Here is a 15,704-nt window from a genome sequence, read left to right as displayed (position 1 = left end):
GTTAGTGCATCACTGCTTTGCTTTTAAATAATAATTTACAACGAAAAATGTCAATAGAGGGCACAACTGTATTTTTGTTATTTATTTTACTTTATAAAAAAAGCTGGATAAATGTTGCCCTCAAGATAAAAATGTTTGACACTCCAGGACTAATGTAATGTACTGTTTGTTTACTGCAAAAGCATCATGTGGGGCCATATTGGAAGCTCTGGTGGGCTGGATTTGTCTCACTGGCCTTTAGTTTGACCCCCTGCCCTATGGTAGAATAACATGAATAAAAAAAAAAAAAAAATAATCAGTTTTTAAATTCTACTCCACAAATATTTGCATCAAACATAAGTTAACAGCAGAGGTGGGAAAATTATTAGTCTTCAGTGCTCAAGTAAAGGCATAGATACTTCAATAAAAGTAAAAGTATTAAAGTTGCTCACTTACTTGAGTAAATGTTTTTTTTTTTTTTTTTTTTTTTTAAAGTACAGGCTACTAAATGTAAAAAAACTCCCTTCAATAATAAACCAGGGGTTTTAAACCAGCAAATTCCATATATTTTATGTTTTTAAGAACTTGTAGAAAACTGGTACTAAGTTAAATCTGTTATACCTTTTAACACCTGGAGAATTTAGCACTCATAATAAACACAAATTGTAAATAAAATGTTTGAAGGGGGAAAAAATATAATGAAAAAAAAAAAGCTCAATAAAACCCACAGCAGCTTTGTTTAATATTTTAAGGAACTTGTAGAAAACTGGTACATGGAAATAAATTAAATCTGTTTCCCTTTATGAACATCTGGATAATTTAGCACTCATTATAGATATAATTTGTAAATAAAATGTTTTAAGACAAAATGCAAATGCTCAATTAAACCCTGAGTTTAACATTTTTTTAAAACTTGAAAATGTTAGCCATAAAACTAAGGGACCTGCCTAAGAGAAAAATGCTCAAACTACTAAAAATTTGTGTCTTTTCACGTCATGGCGTCATCTTTGAAATTAAGGAGTAGAAAGTACAGATATTTATTGAAAAAAGTAAGGAGTAAAAGTAAAAAGTTGCCAAAAAAATATGATACTCAAGTAATGTACAGATACCAGGAAAAACTACTAACTTAAGTTGTCACCTCTGATTAACAGTAACAGTTAAAGCCTTTCTGTGACTGACTGGCAACCTGGTGCTACTTCGTCAATTTTATTTTTCTATACTTCTGCCTCTAGCTTTTAAATCAAAGGTAAAAACACTCTTTTTCTCTACTGCGTATGAATGAGAGGGAGATTTTTGGTCATGTTGTTGTTGAAGTAATGTGTTTGTTGACGATTTTAAATGATTTTACTGCGAATTTTAAGTGTTTTTTACTGCTGATTTTAATGTTCTTATCGATTTTCAAGCTGTTGAATGTTTTCTGTTGCACTTTTTGATTATGTAAAGCACATTGAGTTGCGCTATACAAATACATTTGCCTTGCCTTGCCTTGCCTTGCCTTGCCTTGCCTTGCCTAGCCTTGCCTTGCCTTGCCTTGCTTTGCTTTGCCTTGCCTTGCCTTGCCTTGCCTTGCCTTGCCTTGCCTTGCCTTGCCTTGCCTTGCCTTGCCTTGCCTTGCCTTGCTTTGCCTTGCCTTGCTTTGCTTTGCCTTGCCGTGCCTTGGCTTGCTCTGGAAGAACCAGGAAGAAAGTAATAATGGAAAAAGTTAAGGCTCTGGTACAACATGTTAAAAGCAGTGTGTGGTAAACTGTGTAAGGGTGTTCGGAAAGTGCAGCATTATACAGCCAGAAGCCAATTTTAGGCATAAAATTTACATTCTTTACATGTTGAATACAACCAGTGAGGCATTGCATTAAAAGTAGATTTAACCTGTATTTCCATGGAGAGATAACGTGTCCTATTTTGTGTTGTACTACAGTATTGACACATAGGATATCGGCCTAAAGCTAATATCGAACATCCCTAGGATGAATGGTATTACTGATTGGAGTATACCAGGAGGGGATTAAAAAAGACAAATGAGTTGGTGCTATAACAGTGTTTTGTATTAGAGAGCACACCAACCACTGAAATGTGTTTAAGGTGGATTTCTGTGCAGTCTGTAAATATGGACTTTATGGCCTGGGAGAGATGGTTTCTTCATAGACTCATAATCTTTTTCATGATTGAGCAGAGACTTGTACATGGCAGAGGGCAGTCCCTGAAGCAGTGTGTGGCTGGGCTGTCTCCTTAATGATATGGTTTGCCATTAACTTACACTGCTGGTTGCAGATGTCATAGACACAGGGCAGAGTGGTCTTGGTGATAAACCTTCCTCATCAAATCTTGCTGTGGAGCCTATTTGGCCATAAGTCAAAGTCAGGATGCCTCTGTGTGCAAGTGAATTTTCTGTCACTAAACCACCAATTACTGCCACACAGCTCATCACACCTTTCCCCAAACCCACAGGAACTGATGTGTAGCCAATTTCAGGCAGCAGAGGCGATGCATGGCAGGTTTTGACCTCATAAATAGATACAGCTCATCATATACACCCCACAGAAACTTTTAGACTGGTGCAACTATTCCACACGAGTATCTTGTATCACTGTCCCACACATTTTAAAGACACTGTAGGTGTGGTTGTGTTCTACAATGCTGTTTTTAACAGCTGGGGTTTCTACAGTTCTCACATCCGAGGCTTTTACTCGTATCTCTCTCAGTGCAAAGCTCAGTTTTGGGGTAATGGCGCAAAAAACATGTAACACTATTCAATAAAAAACATAAAACTGCAGCAACAAAAACAAAATACTCTAAAGAGGAACTGATCTAATTGAGCTTGGAGAGAAATGTCTTACTGGGGTATATCTCCATTTAAGTGGAGTAGCTCTTAAATGTAGGGTGTCTTGAAGTGACGGCTGTTGAAAAACAGACTTTATTCATGTGGTTCCATGCATTATAGTTTAGCAAAATAATTTTCACTTCAAATCAGATCAAATTCAAAACACGTACTAGTATAAAGGGTTATTCTGAGAGAACACACTTAGCAGCTGATCAGCTGTCATATTTGGGTTTTATAGCAACTTTGAATAAATAGCCTGAGAACAGGATGTTTGAAATGCCAATAAATGTCAGAAGAAGAGACGCAGAAGCCTGATACCACCTTAATACTACATTGATATATGCAGGCCAGATACAAAGCACACTGATAACCTACACCAAGGTCTCCGCACGCAGGCTCCAACATGTTTGACAAACACTTTCAGCAACACACATAAGCAGAGAGAGTGCCGAACGGCAGCAGCTTTGCAGGAACACACTCTCTCATCTGGTTAACCTCTGAATTCCAAACCAGTCTGTCCGTTTCAACCTTTGGCAATAAACCCTGAGTCCACATCTGACCAAACAACCCTAGTGACCGACTCTGTCACGTTCATTCATCCAAAACGACCATAACAACCTCTTCAGCCCCAACGGACCCGCCCGAGAGCCAGCTCCAGCTTCCGTGACTTAATCTTATATCTTAAAAACTCCATATTTTGATAAATCCAAATCGTCAGATACATTCCGCCAATACACACATTTGAGTACTTCTCAGTCAAGAAATCGCGCTCGTACGTAAAATAGCTGGTCCTTCTTTTATCCAGCACTGATTATCCAGGGCTAAAGCCCGGTCCCATAGTGTTTGATATCATCAATTTCTACGGGCTCTGAGCGTTGTAAGGCTGTGTCAAGCATTCTGATTGGTCACAGCATTGCTGAACTAGAACTATGCGTAACTGCACCAAAAAGTGAAACGACAAATAGCATTACGCATGGCACAGCAGAAACCTGAATAAAAATGGATGTGTTCATTTCAAGTCAGATTACAATACCTCGTGGTCAACCATAGGACTAACAATGATTGGAATCAATTTGATTGACATATTACAGCTACACACTTGTTTCCAAACTTGTGGAAAACTATGGCACAGTTGTGGCAAAGTGGATTTGAACTTTTTTGTACAAAAACGTCTAAATTTGGCCTATTGTTTATTATTATCACCAAACTTGCTGCAGTTGATGTCCATAAATTACTTCAACTATTTCTGCTTTTTAGCCTTCCCTACTGAGAATTGGCTTTATATTTGTTGTAAAGCTCTAGTTTTTTTGGGGCGGACTACATATTTCTGTATTTAAAATGTGATTTATTGTCACTCAATATCATATATTTCCAAAATTTTACATCATCTGTAACCACTATGGGCCCTACTTCAATGTATGTCATGTAGAAGCTTAGAAAAACATTTTTTGTTATGAGTATGTGATTTTTGGAGAAAACTGGCTGGGGCTTAACATACCTTCCCAGACTGTGTGTTCACGTAATTACCACTACACTACTATGTTAACAAAAATTAGTTCATTGTCAATCTAATTACTCTAATTTTCTTTTTTTAGTGAGTACCGTAATGACAACCAATCTCCTTTTGTGTTACAATTTTTTTCTTTATTTGTGGGAATGTCAGACACCATCTTTGATTTACTGTGAGGATCTTGATTGTGTCATCAAAAGTGTTTCTCTTGATGATGTCTGATGAGTTACCCTGCACACCTGGGCCCCGTGGGCTGAGGTTTCTGAAGCCACTTCTGCTTCAAGCATTCTTTCTCTGATGCTCTTTGACTCTCTTTGTCACTCGCCAACTCTGACCTCCACTGGCACACAAGCGTAGTAGTTTATTCATCTAATACTGAGCTTGTCTTTTTGGTTTATTTTTCTCCAACATCTAATGTCACCCATTCCTTCATCAGCAGTGACTTTTTTTTTCTTTTTTTTTGTTGCACTTCTTACCATTAGATCTTACTTTAATCATTTTTATTTTCTCCAATATGGTAGAATAAAGATCCTTTTGTGTGCAAAACATGGTGTGGTCTCTCTTGTTGTGATCTCCCAAGTGTGCTCAATATTTAGGTAAAAAAAAAAAAAGACATCACTATGACACAACAAAACAATGGGTAATTAAAAATGACTATAATGGCCAAAGAGATAAAGCTGTTCTGCCAACTGTCTGCCAATTGAGCAAAGTAGAAGACGCTGTTGGTTTTAAATCATTAAATGCACAAAATAGTGTGTCAAGCTTTTTTTTTTTTACATAATGTCTGACTACTTTAGAGCCAACTATCAAGTCATGTAAAAAAGTGTTATCCCTAACTTGAAACATTATTATGCAGTACTACTTTCTAAATTTCACACTCAGATGACTGAAGAATACCACATACACACTATAGCACCAACACACCACCACTCAGTGACAATAAGACACAAAGAACGCCAAAGCCTTCCAGAGTCGTGATGTAATTAGACTTGTTAATGAGAAATAAGCCTTCCGCCACCTGCGGCAGAAACTCTGAGTTTGTGGTCATTTCTGTAGAAATGATCCTGGTAATTGTTTTGGTTTCCAGACAGCCACAGTGTTGGAGCAATGGGACGATCTCATGTTACACACCCGAATGCAAAAAAACCCTAACCATTTCCAAGGCTTTACGTATATATGGCAGCTTAGTAAAGCTGACTGGACATGCTTGTAGTTTTTCTCGAAGCCATTTCACGTTCATTCAAGAGGCTTCCGCATTTCTTAAGTGTGAAATGTCGTCAAGGAAAGCATCGCGGGCAATTCTAGTAGCCTTTACGAATCAACTGAAATGAACATCACCTGGATAAATGAGAAACTTCACAGACAATTTGGAAGCCCTATTATCACAGGATTTATATTCACACTTGAGCCTCAGTACTAGAACAACAGTCCTTTATCTGTGTCCCAATATCTCGTGTGTAAGAGCTAGCAGCAGTAAAACAGACGGGGATGGATTACATGAAAAATCGGCCTTAACGAAGGACAAAGTTCATTGATAGTATCATACGGTGAGCAGATAAATGACATTATTGATCCGAAGCAGGCCAAGTGCCAGCACCCAAAGGCCTCCAGCATTATCGTCTACATTACTGATAACTTTGTCTTATAGCTCTGCTCTCTCCCCATGGGAGAATCACTCTAGATTAAAGTTTGCTGTGTCTTCTTACAGATACCCTGAATAAATCCTGCTGAGAGTCCAATCGTTAAATACAATTTCTGATCAGAGTCCCAGCAACAAATTGACCATGTAGCATTTTTGCGCTCAGACATCCATTTGAAGTTGTTCAAAGGCTGTTTCATGTCTCACCAGATATGGATTTTGTAATGGACAAAGGCAGACTCACTGTCTGCTTCATTTCCCTCTAATAACATAAATGTATTGACTCTTTTCTGTAATTCTCATCAAAACAAAAATCTGAACAAGACTCTCTGCAAAGTAGTGTATTCTAATTTAACTTATTATACTAAAGCATCTGCTAACATTAATAGGGAACCATTGTTTGGAATTGCCCATGAAGGTTCATAAAAACTGTCATATTTACCAACTTGAAAACTACTTTTGTTCAAAGCTGGTGATCAATATTTCAGCGTTTTGAACAAAAATATTCCATTCTTTATGTGAAGTGTTTGGATTACATCTCAAACTTTCCACTTTCTTTGTATAATCAGGTCAGTACAGATTTTTAGTGCTTGAGTTTTGGAGAATTTCCCATTACTTTTTAATGGGAGCACACATCTCAGAAGATTCTATCAACCCATATCCAGCCCAAGCTGTTTATTGAGAAGTGTACCTTCAGGCTAGCGCGATCAATCTGGCCATGCATCTATTCCCATATCACACGTTTCTTACTCTGAACACTGCTGGCTGTAGATTTAACAAAGTACTTTGACTTGGATGTGTTTAGCGAACTATCAGAGGAGAATCTCCTACTTTTCTCCACCGTTTATTAGGAATTGAAGATAGTGGTTGAAAAACAATGCTTGCATAAAAGGTAGCTTAGATAACAAAGGGAAGGAATTACAATGTATGCTTTCACACAGTCGGGACATTGGTAAAACTACTGGGATTAGAGCTTGTAAGACAAAAGTCCATAAACATCAGTTTTGGGTAACTCCCACTAGTGAAAGCTAAAAAAAGAAATATAATGTCAAAGTGCAAAGCACAACTGGGTTGAAATGTAGCTTCATATGAATAATAGATGCAGAAAAGAATCAATACACTATGAAAGTAAATGAAAGTATGAGTTAAGAGAAGGAAAAACACATATTTCAGTTTTAAAGGGCATTCCTTAAAGACTGCCTTGATTTCAAACACAATAACTTCTTCAGGAAAACTACATTACTCACTTTATTTTTCATTTCAATTTGAGTTAATTTCGATTTCCTCCCATGAATAACCCAAAGACAAATCCTTCAGCAGCAAGATACAGTCATACTACAACCCAAAGATGCGATTTATTTGTCCATTGCCCCCTGAGCCCAATTATTTGTTGTTTACAAGCTCCGGAATTTATCATGTACAAGGTACAGCAAAGGACATAAGTATACCCAACTGAGTACAGAATAACAAGTGAAAACAAAACATTAGGCGCTGTGTTAAATATGAATTCCACCTGTATCGCTCTAAGGTCTTCCTTTCCTTTTTTTTTTCATTCAATTTATTCTCCACGTCTTCTTCAAACATTTTCCTTTATATTCTAGGAACTACTATGTTTTCTGGATTGACTTGTGCTAGAATTTTAGACTATTTTGTTGCTAAATCCAATACATTTTCAGGTTCATGCAACAACTCAATGAAGGAACCACCTCTATCCATGCTTCCAAAAAAGTGTATGCGTTCCCCTTCACACAGTTCATATCCCCATTTGTTCTCCATTGAGATTTTTAAGTCAGGCAATACTGAATACAAGCTTTACGTTATCAGATTGTCCCAGAGCGCATGCTGTGTCGTTGAACAGAATTTGGGTTTTTCTTTGAGTCATTTCCTCTATAAAAGCCAAGTACTGAGCTTTATTTGCACAACTTAAATTCCCTCTTTCTATTCAAACTGGTACCTACACTGTATCAAAAATAGCACACACTTTTGCACTTAATTTCAATCAGTGCCAATTGGCTGAAAAGCAGAACTAAGAGGCTGTTAAAAATGACTACAAAATAGTATGTGGCCCTTAATAAAAGCCCTCTTTCTCCTCTGCCAAGTGTGACATTTCGATGCAACGCCGGATGTTAAAGCCACTCAACTGTTTTGTTCAAGTATCTCGGAGTGGTTAGACTTAAGTTGTATGCCAGGGAACATGTCTTTAATAGAGCTTGGTTAAGAAATGTGTGCCACTGCATTTAGCACAATATTCCTAATTTAGTGAGAAGTTAGGACTGTTCCTTTATGCTATTCACTATTTATGGAAAACATGTTTGACGTTGTAGAGTAGATAAATTAATCAGGACTTCCTCTTCATTATATATATACCGCAATGGAAATTGCACTGGCTAATTTCTTGTATGATGTAAATTGGCTAGAAGTGCAATGGAAACACAGGAATAGCATTATTATATCGACTCTGAAGAAGACTAGAAAAGTGTCCTACACATGCTGAAATTTAAAATAAATAAATAATCTCATCTCCCTATAAAAGCAAGGAATCTCTTCTCTGTCTGTGTGTCTGTCTGTGTGTATGTGTGTGCTAGTGTTCATTTAATATCTCTGCGGATCAGGATCAGTCTGACCTGAGAGTTTCAACATGGCTGCTGCTTGGTTCAAATGTGTGCGACGTCGGATTTGTTTGGACTGCAATGACACCGTTAGTAAATTATTTTGTAAAGCATTTATGAAATCATTTCTTAATGGTATCATTCTCTACAGTGATGATGTCATCAGTCTTAACTCTACAGTGATGACATCATCAGTCCTACCTCTCCAGTGATTATGTCATCAGTCCTACCTCTCCAGTGATGATGTCATCAGTCCTACCTTCGCAGTGATGATGTCATCAGTCCTACCTCCACAGTGATGATGTCATCAGTCCTACCTCCACAGTGATTTCAGCTGAATTTGTGTATTTTTCTTTATTTATCAGTGAGCTGGGCTGAGAAATGAGTTTCAGCACTGACTGGCAGCAACACGATAGGCATTGTTCTAACAAAACCCATGGTTACACAAACGTGAGACGATGCGATGCAAACATACTGTTCACATTGCAACTGGCAAAATGTAACTTCTATACTCGCTGACATCAATTTAAGACTAGATTTATAATTATATTCACAATGAAAGTTCTCTATAATGATCCCAATATACGTACCCTGACTCCCCCTTCCCTGTTCCCTTCCCCCTCACATAGGTGTGACACTGTCCTGTGTTTTCATATTCTCCCTTTCATAAAGTTTTCCTTATGTTTCCTTTGGGAGGGCTGGTGATGGTCACAAGTATGTAGATAAGATAATATACAAGATATCCTTTATTCGCCCCACAAGGGGAAAATTGCATTTCAATTACATCCCTGTTTAAGAAACATGTAAAGACAATCACATATAACGTGGGAGGACAGGAGCAGAGAGAACTGTGGGTCGCCGCTAAGTCACTGAGGAAAATAAAAGCATTTATTTATTTGCAATAATAAAACGTGCATAGCTGTCATGAAAACAATGCAATCCATGTAGTGTAGCATGTGCAGACAAGGTAAATAAATAAATATGAATATCTAAATGCAGTTGTGGCCCAAGCTTAAAATTCGATTATCACCTGAGGCTGAGAAATTAAGCTATCTTTAATCAGCCAATGTAGTTTTGATTATCATTTGTGATTATTACAGCACTACAATAAATATACAGGTATATAATATTAGTGGTTTCACACGTTTTACATTTAACAAAAGCTAAGCACATTTTAAATTTTTTTTTTTTTTTTTTTTTTAACACGTCACCTCACCTATACGTAGTTGATATAACTGTCAATCAAATGACACGTGCACGTTTGACAGGACAGCTAATCAAACAAAGTGAAAACATCTGTGTGCATGTAGCTACTGTAACAGCAGGAACTGAAGCTTCTCCACTTTAACAACAAATGGATGCAAAACGACATTTCAACACCAGGTAGGAAGAAAACACTGTGTCAGGCCCAAATGGAAAGTTTCAGAAGATATCTTCTCTACCTCTGGTAGATAGAGGGGCTTTTTGCCACAGTTAATTGCACTCTGTCTTCCGAGGCAGCCAAGATGGAGCTCAGCTGTTTAGATTAGAACAATCGGTGTAATTAAATCGTTACTTGTGAGTTATTAGGCTGACATCTTTTGGTCTAAAAGCCTACGTGATTCTGTCAGTGACAGTATTTGTTGCAAATGAAACCGTCTCAGCACCTATTGTGCTCATGGTGAATCGTTTGAAAATGCACCAAAGTGACTGCATTGATTTCAGGCAATTTGGATCAAGCCGAGAGAGGAGAGCCCAGCCATATAATTAGAGACTGATTTACTACCAGGGCCCTAAGTGAGTGTAATTATCAGCGTTTAGCACCAGGTAGGATGGGAAACAACAGAGCTCTGGCTACTTACTCAGCTGGTGAGCAATCGATTAAAAAAAGGCCTTCTTATGACTTCAAAAATAAATATGGAATGAATATATATATGTATTAATTGAAAAACGAGCAAACAAACAAGCAAACAAAATTCAATCAAAGAAAAAAGTGGTAAAATATGGACATGGTATCCCGTTTTCTCCGCCACTAAAAAATAGAAAGAAAATTAACCTAGCAATGTCATATTTACAAGTTAGTAAAGTCACAATTATGAGATAGAAAGTCATAATGAGGATAAAGAAAGTTATTATTATGACTTTCTTTCTCATAATTATGAATTTCTATCTCATAGTCATGACTTTCTGTGGGGATTTATTTATTTAAGTGGCAGAAACGTATTGAAGCCCATTACTGCCACTAAAAAAAAAATAAAAAATAAAATAAATAATAATAATAATAATAATAATAAACGAAGTCATAATTACAAGATACTAGCTCATAATTATGATATATTAAGTCATATTTATGATTATGACTTAAGTGACCATGTACAACACAAGTTCACAAGCTGTTTTTGTAACAGTGACTTATGACTTAGTATCTAATAATTATGACTTAGCATCTCATATTTGTGAGACAGTATCTCATAATTATGAACTATAACTTAAGATTTTATTATTATTATTATTATTATTATTATTATTTTTTCCTATTTGGTTTTTTTTTAGTAATGGTAATGGTCTTACATACGTTTCTGCCACAAAATTATTAAAAAAATCACCACGCAAAGTCATAATTGTGAGAAAGAAAGTCATAATTGTTAAAAAAGAAAGTCATAATTATAAGATTTAAAGTCATAATTATGAGACAGAAAGTCATAAATATTAAAAAAATAAAGTCTTAATTATAAGATAGAAAGTCATAATTATGAGATAGAAAGTCATATTACTAACTTTCTCATGATTATGACTTTCTATCTTGCAATTGTGACTTTATTAACTCATAATTATGACTTTCCTTGATTATTTTTTTTCTTCCGTTTTTTAGTGGCGGGAATGGGCTTCCATAGAGGAAAATGAAATTTTTGGGGGTTTCAAATATTTATTTACATTTGAACACTTTTTTCTTTCATCAAAAAGGTGTTTTTTTTTATTTAAGTGAAGTGCTTCTTGATTGGAAGCAACTTTTTTGTAATGTATATTAATAATAACAGGAATCTAGCTCCATACCAAAGCAGCTGAACGGGGACCTGCAGATGAGTACAGTGGCGGCTAGGGGGCGCTGTAGGGCTTGTGTGTGCAGACAAAGTGCGAGGGGAGGAGCAGCATCGGGAGTAAAGTGGCCACACTGTGTGTCAGTCCGTCCGAGCAGCCGCGCACACCTCAGATCCGACGGCACAAAGACGCGTGTGCCAAGTGGCGTCCACCCCAGCTGGTGACACGCGGAACGGAACGCAAACAAGCCGCCCTACCGACGAGCACTGACGCGCTGCCACTGCACGGTGCTGGTAAATATTGCTGTAAGATGCTAGAGCAGTGTTCACGGGATAAAGAGAGGCTGCTTCACACATAACCAGCGGCGCAGGAGCAGCGACACAAGGACGGACAACCGGGGGGACAGACACAGGGGGAGGTAAGCGCGCGCGCTCAGGCAGAGCAGAGGGATGCGTAAACACGCACGCGCCACCAGGTCAGGTCCGCTCTGACATGTCTTTAGCTGCATGTAGGAGTTCAGGGGGACACTTGTCCTCACATGAATGAATGAGGAGGATCATCAGTTGTAATGCCAAGCCTTTGGCTGAGGACCATAGTCCACCAAATGGTGTTGGCATTACTCACGTTGTGCGCAAGCGCCTTTTAAAGAGGAGAAAACGCTAACTTCATGTGACACCTTAATGCTGTATTTACACAGGGCAGAATAATTGTTTAAAATGTGGGAGTAAACTACTCAAAATATTCAAAATTATCCGTTAATATCTTCACAATGGGAGAAAATGTTCACTATTACTACTTATTTTTGTAAATAGTGCACGAATGCTTGTCATGTGGCTTTGCATTGGATTGTATTTTTTTGCATGCATGCAGACCTTTGCACTATGTAAACAAATTCAATATGCACACATGCAGTATGCAGCCTACTACATCTATGTGCATTGATACAATTCTATCATATAGTTTTTTTCCATAGACACCCTCAACTTTCAATATGCACTGGTGCACAATTCAAAGCCCAGACAGCAATGCATTACTCATCACTACTAGTCCCATGTGCAGTTACAGTAAAAGTGTACCCTTGGCTGGGAAACAGCACTGGCTGCATGGACACTGTGCTGTGCTGTGCTGTTTGCTTGCACAAAGTTACAGCAGCCAAAAAAAAAAAAAAAAAATGTTGCTGACTGTGACAGTGTTTCCATTTTCTACCCTTTGTAGAGTAGAGACGGAATGGACTTTATGATAATCCTAGTGTTACTATCACATTGTGTATAGTCCATGTTTAGCATGATTTACGAGGAGCCCTCCGTCATATCCAACAACAGAGCTGTCAATTCTCACAGGTCTCTGCACTGATGCCTGTTTACGAGCCACATCATAAGCATGAGCTACCTGTTATAAATAGATGTGCAGCCAAACCAGGCGGACTGTGCGTTTCTATTCCTACGTAGATGTGCTGTTGTTGTGGTGGTATTAATAATGTGCTGAGCATGTAGGGCAGGAGCAGGACACACTTCCTGCGCCGATGACATTTGAAAACCTTGCAGGCTATCGTGAATCAAGGCAGGGGATTAAGGGCTTTAGTCGTAGTCCTCTCTGAACAGACAGGGATCTCTGCACTTGATGAGCTAAGACAAAGCATTTGCCTCAGAGCTGGGGCCATTTAACTGGGTCTTCCCACCTCATGTGCTGCTTATGAAACTGAATCATTTCTGGAACTAGAGTGAAAGTAGTGAATGAGCATGAAGTAAGGTAGATTCAATTGTGTGTGTGTATGTGTGTTTCCATCCAAACCTCACCTACATAGGAATATTGTGGTTTCTCAAGTTTGTCACAAGCTTCTTTGCCACAAACTCTTATCTGTATAATCCTTCTTTTATCTTAAATGGGGATTTTTGATGGCCTTGGAATCTGGTCAGGCTGCTGAAAATACTTTAGATTATGATTTATTTAACCCTATGCATTGGTGTAACATAGGGGTGGGAACATCTGGGTACCTCACGATACGATACGCGATACAAAGCTCACGATAATGATTATCTCATGATATGACGATACTGCGATTATCGATATATTGGTAAGAAATCAATCTAGGATCATCTATGACATAACAAGAAGAAAAAAAGATTAAGTGAAAAAATACAATTTTTATTTTATCTCTGAAAGACAATAAATTGAAAAAGTGTCCTATGAACAGTGACACTATTTTAGTGCAACATTTCTGTAAATAAGTGTCAACATACCAATGTAAACGAATAAGTATCTCTAATTGTGCTTTCTGTAACAAAAAATAGGGTCTTTCTCACCAGTGACACCATTATAGTGCAATATTCCAATAAACAATATATTGTTTTTTTTTCAATAAACAGTGACAAAATTTCTGTGAAGACCTACCTGCACATTTTTGTGAAAAAGCAGAAAAGGTTTTAAAAAAAAAAAACAATACTTGGGAAAAAAAAAAAAAAAAATCAATACTTAGCGGGAGCATATCGATAATCGATGGTGCGGAAAATATCGCGATGTGTCACCGTATCGAGATATTGTCACACTCCTAGTTTAGCAGCAGTCAGAGGGAAAGTGATGGAACAGTAGCAGCTGTAAGGCTGCACCACAGATGCAATGGCGCTGTTTCCAGTGTCTTCCATTCAGAATGTTATTATGCTGTTTATCAGCAGCCATCCGCCATAGCAAAAATATTACAAGTGTGAACATAGCTGGCAATTACACTGATTCTACAAGAGCGGTGGATATTAAAGAGCCCATTTGGAGCAAGCCTCCAATCAAGATTAATATTTAAAGCCATCTGACATAATTTGCGCCTTTAGTTGACATTGATCTTGATTTTTTTTTTTAAGGGTAAAAGGCTTGTTTTAATGAAGGGATTTGTTCTTAAGACATCTCTGACTCTTATTTTCTTAAAACCATGTTTCTATTTTATCAACAGTTTTTATTCTTGTAATTCACAAGTAACAATAGCATTTTCCTCCATCCTTCCTAAATTTCAGCCTACTCTTTACCTAAATAATTTAATGACCTACTGAGTGCCTTTGCAACACAAATACTCCCTTTCTATGGGGCGTGACAATGTGCGCTTCTCTCTGTAGAGTCAATGTGTTTCTGCTAATCAGTCATGGGGCTTGAGAGAGATGGCATCATATGATGCTGGCACTCGTCGCAAAAAGCGCAGATGTTTGGCAAGAAACCAGTTAAATCTGCAAAGCAAAATTTTGTTGGACAGCATGCGTCCCTATCAGTTTTGTACCCCTATTAAATCTGCTGCTTCAGAAATACAATAAAGAGTATATACATAACAAGAGACCTCCGCCGAGCACCAAATCTCCTCTTTGCCAGATATTGGCAGTTATCTGGATCATTGCTTCCGATCATGGTACCATGATCATTCATACTTTAAAGACTTGGACATTTTTATCAGCATTAATAATGATACAGTAGGTCTAAATATACAGACACCCCCATTTTGTTTGAAAAATCGCAATAAACTGCACAATCCGGATCTGATATGAACGAAACTTGGTGAGGTAATTGAGAAACCAACCCGACATAACTGCGTCAAATTTCATAAAGATCGGTCAATTACTATTAGAGATATGAATTTTGGAAATTTAGCCAATGGTAAGAGATAGGGATTTTTAAAATGCATTTAGAATTAGTATATTGATCTAGATAAAAAATGTCATGGAATTATCTATGGTACATGGTCTATCTTTGGTTAAAATTTTACTTGTCATGTCAAACTTGGCCTGGGTAATATGAACCGAAACTCACATCTCAATATTTTTTCTTCAAAATGGCGATCTACAATATACTGTAAATTTCGATTATTTAGATTCAAATTAAGTCTGACCAGAAAGACAATTCTGGGTAAAATTTTCAAATTCAAAACATTTATTAACAAACAGCTGCACAATATGTGAAATACAGTATGTGGCTTTTTCTTCTATATGGGACAGCACGTGTGAGTGAGTTCTATAGTGTGCCTTATTTAGGTGAAGGTTTGGGTTAGGACACAGCAATCCATGTAACTGAGTTTTTCTGAGAAATAATAAAAGCAGCGACTCCTAAAACATGTATTTTGATACCAAATAAGGTATAAAAAGCATGTACTCTATATCA

The 15,704-nt window shown here is 37.4% G+C and overlaps 1 protein-coding gene across 4 annotated transcripts in view; it reads left to right on the top strand.

Annotated features, from left to right (window-relative positions):
• Positions 1–9,845: 9,845 nt before the first annotated feature.
• klhl29 (kelch like family member 29) overlaps positions 9,846–15,704 on the top strand; it is a 286,431-nt gene continuing 280,572 nt past the window's right edge. For 2 of the 4 annotated variants that reach the window (XM_028439189.1, XM_028439190.1), the window contains exon 1: positions 11,703–11,991. The gene's annotated coding sequence lies outside the window, so the exon portion shown is untranslated. Of the gene's footprint in view, positions 9,939–11,702; positions 11,992–15,704 lie in introns of those variants that run through there. The other 2 variants (XM_028439192.1, XM_028439191.1) reach the window with 2 other exon arrangements.

Source organism: Gouania willdenowi, chromosome 24 (genome assembly GCF_900634775.1).
Source record: "Gouania willdenowi chromosome 24, fGouWil2.1, whole genome shotgun sequence".
Taxonomy (NCBI): Eukaryota; Metazoa; Chordata; class Actinopteri; order Blenniiformes; family Gobiesocidae; genus Gouania; species Gouania willdenowi.
This window is presented reverse-complemented; position numbering and strand designations above follow the sequence as displayed.